The following is a 5,104-nucleotide window of genomic DNA, read 5'->3' as shown; positions in this document are numbered from 1 at the left end:
CCAAACCCAGCAGTGGAGAGGGAGAGCAACTGCACATCAGTAAAAAGACCAGAAGCCAAACACAGCCTGCTAGCCTGAAGGTGGCTGCAGGTCTGCGATCTAAGTGAGCAACCTGTTGTATGAAATCAGTGCAGGAGGGCAGCACAACTGGCCGCTGATCTCTGAGCCCTTCCCTGGCCTTCCCGGGCCACCACTGGGCCGCAGGAACGGCCTTGCCCAGTCAGCGGGCCTTCAGGTTTCTAGAGAGTGCCGTGTGCAAAGCCACTCACCACTATCCAGCCTGGCCACATGCTGCATCCTCCCTGCAGCAGCCGCCCACATCTGCCTGCTTCTCAGGGATCATTGCCGGGGTCGCACCTCCCTACGGCAGCATTTCTACTGCACAGAGGGCCGCCTGTCCCTCCCAGGCTTCCCTGCCACAGCGGCCTCCCCATGTTGCTGTGAATCTGTGGACAGACCCATCTCTGTTCCACATGTAGCTTCCAGAAAGTAGGTATCTTGGTTTCTCTTCTCTCGTTGCTAGAACAAAATACCTGCTCCCAAAATGAAGGAGGGAAAGGTTTATTTAGCTCACAGTCAGTGGAGGTTTCAGTCCATACTCAGCTGGCTCCAAGGCAGAGTGGCACAAGGCAGAGAGCAATCTTTCATAGTGATGACAAAGAGCAGAAAGCGAAGGGAGTGGCCACAGCTGGGGCAGCTAGCTGGCCTTTCTCCCCGCCTTACATTGTAATGCAGAGTACCTGCCCCAGGGCACTCACACCCATAATCCCAGCACTGGATCAAGAATCAATCACAAACTCCAGAAGCTAACCCGTGACTGCATGAGGCTTTGGGGGGACAACTAGACACAAACCGTAACAGCAAGTATCACCTCCCACCTCCACATCCCCAGTGTGATACACAGGAAGCATCCGATTACATACCCATTGGATGCTCACTATTTGCCAAGGGCTTGCGTGTGTTTTCTCTCTGGATCACCAAATACTCTGAGGTGGCAGAAACTCCCTCCGGCTCTCATTCCACAAAAAAGCAGTGACCTGCCCAAAGTTACTCTGCAAAGAAGCAGTTCTTGAGCCCACATTCCCTTCTCCATGTCCTCTGCTCTTCCCAGCCCCTGAACAGGGTCTCCTGTTTCAACATCTCTCTAAGATTCTAAAAGAGGCACAAACTCTCCCAGAATGAATGAATGACATCACTACTAACATCAATATCAATTTTCAGGAGTCAGGACATTGCCTGGGTTCAAATCCCAGTTCTGCCATTTGCTGTGTAATCTCAGGAAAGTTGTTGACGTCCCCAAACTTTAGTTTCTTCATCTGTAAAGTGAGTTCAGTAGAGCTCCCTATCTCATAGAGTCATGTGAAAGTTAAGTACAAGAGGTACAGCCAGGTGTGGTGCCACATGCCTATAATCCCAGCACTCAGGAGGCTGAGGCAGGAGGATCATTCTGAGTTCAAGATCAGCCTGGGCTACAAAGAGAGCTCAAGGCAGGCCAGCCTGAACTGTGTGGTGAGACCTTGTCTCAAAAAGACTCCCCCCCCAAAAAAATGTACAAAGTCTTAGCACACATGCTGGGTCTGAGGAAGGATTTTTTGGTGTGTACATATGTATCAACTCCAGAACTGAGGCTGATTGAATTCGACAAGTATTTGTTGTGTGCTAATAAAAAATAGGGTAAGTTGGTTAATGTGATCATGTGGTCTAGCTCACTGTTTGCTCATCTTAACGTACCTGTAAGTGATGTACAGGGCTTCCTTCAAATGCAGCTGCGGATCCAGAAGGGCTTGGAAGGGCCTACACATCCAACACGCTGGGTGGGAGTGCCTGGTTGCAGGTCCAAGATCCTTCTTTAAGTCTCTAGGTTAGTGGGGAGCAGGACCCTGACAGCAGGGTGGGGGCAACAGTGAGTACTTTGGATTTGGAAGGCCTCACTTGAGGGGAGAGGAGGCTGAAAGTTAGGCGAAGGGGTTCTAAAGCGGGGAAAAGGAAAAGAGAAGAGGCTGGCAGGTTCCTGCCCATACACTGGTGTCCTTCCCTTGTAGATTGGGATAGGGGAAAGGAGGGTCCAGTGCCCTGCTATCCACAGAGGAATGGCTCTTCTTCCCTACGTGCACGCATGCATGTCAGTGACTAGCTGCCAGATGCCACCTCCCTATGTTCTCAGGGACAAATGCTGAGGGCACACAATAGCCCTGGGGTTTCTGGTCCAGAAGGTCAGAACTGGCCCTGCTGTTTGCCCTCTGTCTCAGTGACAATGTAGGAGAGGTGTCTGGGCCCTGGGCTCCTGAGCTCCTGCTGTCTGGGGGCTGATCTGGCTGACACCCTGCTCCACGGCTAGCACAGCATCAGAGGGTTCCGCATCCCCTCCTGACTGCACGGGAGCCTCTATTCCAGGGACCCACTTGTTTACCTGCCAACACTCCTTTAGGAAGCCAAGAGGAGGGTGGGGGAGGACTGCTGCTCTAGAAATCTCAGCAGAGCGTGTCTGCCGGTGAATTTTAGTTTCCAGGAACTAACTGCCTATAGATCGGAGTACCGTAAGACAGTGCCCATCTTATTCACTTTGATGATGAAAGATCTCCTTTCAGTGGTGTTGAATTTTGGCACATGCTCCTGGCTGCTTAGAAAGTGGAGGAGCACAGGAAAGGGAAAACGGAAAGGCCTGGCCAGCCACTTTCCACGGGCACCCCTAAGGCCACTCTGGGCTCCTCGCAGCTGCTGCTTTGGTGGTTTGCGCTGTGCCTTAAGGCAGCAGGACTTTAACACCCTTTCTAGACTTAATGATTTTAGCCATTATCTCTAAGCTTCCTGCTTAACCTTATTTCAGATTCTCAGATACACTACTATAAGCTCCTCACCTGGAGACTTTGTGAACATTGCTTTACTTTTTTTATTTTTTTTTTTTAACATATTTGGTACAGGGTCTTGCTATGAAGCTCAGACTCACAGTGATCCTCCTGTTTTTAGCCTCCCTAGCGCTGGGATGACAGGCGTGCACCATCACACCTGGACTCGGTGGCTGACTCAACATGCTCAGGGACGAGGCTGGCACAGTATGCGGTGCCAGGGATCGAACCATGGTCCCTGCACTTGCCTAAGCAGGCACTGCCTTGTTACTTACAATCCTAGGCTCATCATCCTTCCAGAATATCTTTTAACTCTCTAGGGTCAAGATGCTACTTCTCTCTTCCTCCAAAGCCCAAAGCTTTATTTACATCTTCAAAATTCATATTATTTTATTTTATTGAGAATAAAAAAAATTTTTAAAACATTTAAGGGCTGGGGAGATAGCTCAGTGGTCTAAGTGCCTGCCTGGCAAGCTCAAGGACCCAGGGTCGATCCCCAGTACCCTTCATGGTAGCACATGCCTACAATCCCAGCTCTGGGAAGGCTGAGACAGGAGGATCACTACGAGTCTGAGCTTCATAGCAAGACCATGTACCAAATAAATAAAAGATTTTTAAAAAGCATTTAAAATGATACAGAATTTCAAAATAAGGCAATAGGAAATTAACAATTGTTCTTACATTGCATAGTGTTATCTTCATAGTAGTCGTTTAGGTTACCAGATACAGGCATGCAAAATTGATCAAACAATTAAGCATTAGCTGTCCCTTTCAATAAACCAATAGAAATTAGTAGTTCATTCATTTTAGCTATCTTGTGTAAAATTTCTATTGGGTACCATAATTACAAGTCAAGTTTTTTTTTTCCCTCTATTTACAAGCTTAGTCTAAAAACTGAAAAACAAGAAACAGAGTTTACATGATTATAACTAAGCAAATATTGACGGTGGCTTAGCCAGCTTTTGTAATGTACTATGAGCCTGCTGTCTTTTTGTGAGCTTTTTGTTTGTCCTGGGGTTTCTGTCTTTCTTTTGTCTTGCCCCACGGCTTATATCATATAGTCAATTTGCTTTCAAAATTACTTCATATCAGATATTCTAGCAAGCAAGGAATTGTACTAAAAATACTGAATCATTCGCCAACCTAATTTAATTAAAAGTATGCAGATGATTTATGCAGCTCAGAGGAGGAAGAACAGACAAAGTCATGCTGGAAGGCTCCAGCCGTGCCAGCCATTAACTCCATAGAGTCTGGGGCAGGTTGAGCTCCCCTTTACCCCAGGAAGGAGCTCAACAAAGGAAAGTGGGTAGCTCCCATTCATTTGCTGTTCACCATCCAATTCAGAAGTTCTTCTGCTGATGCAGCATCCTGGCCAATACCAGGCCACTAAGAAGTACTCCCCGCCCCACCCTCCCTCCATCTGCTCCCTGGACCTGCTGCCCAGCAACCTTCCTACCCTGCTGTGCCACCAGGGATCCCATGTCCAAGGTCCCTTGCCTTTTTTCTCAGTTTGCCCTCTAGTTTTGTGAAATGTAAGGTTCTGTTTTGCCACTTGATATTTAAATCAGGGAATGATATTAAACATATTGGAAGGATATGAAACATATTTAACCACAAATTAATTTAAAACTTTTCATTGCTGAATGTCTTGCTACAAAGTTACACGCAGGTTGTATATTTGAAAAATTTTAATAAAATTAACATTGGTGACATCCTATAGTGGAGGAAGCTGCGGTGCAACTGTATGACAGCCAGCAACCAAAGGAAGGGATAGCGGGCGTCCACCTACAGCCCTGGACTCCACCTTCCTCTCAGGATGCCTCACACACCAGCAGCGAAGCAGGAACCCACAGTGCATCTGCAGCACCACGATCAATCTGGGTATTATGCAGTAGATGATGATTTGTGCATTTGTTAAAAATTAAATGCAAATAGAAGTTCCCGAGTCATCCTCCTACATCCCAGCACATTGTCTTACAGTGTCCCTGACTGGGGTTCTTATCTCCCACTTGGGGTATCAATGCATTATTCAATAAGCATTTACTGAGTCTCCTGTACTTGAGTCTTTTCTTTACAGAAAGCCTGCTGTTTAGAAAAGATAATAGAGTGTCACAACCAGAATAGTTATCGCTGTGATAGAGGGAAGTACGAAAGATAACTATGGAAGCACTGACAAAGGGTGTCCTCCAAAGGAAGCAATATCTAATGTCTAGATGGGGAGGAGGTCAGGTAAGTGGGTGGATACATGGATGGATGGA

Source organism: Octodon degus, unplaced genomic scaffold, assembly GCF_000260255.1.
Source record: "Octodon degus isolate 3935 unplaced genomic scaffold, OctDeg1.0 scaffold00028, whole genome shotgun sequence".
NCBI classification, from domain to species: Eukaryota; Metazoa; Chordata; class Mammalia; order Rodentia; family Octodontidae; genus Octodon; species Octodon degus.
Note: the sequence above shows the minus strand (reverse complement) of the source record.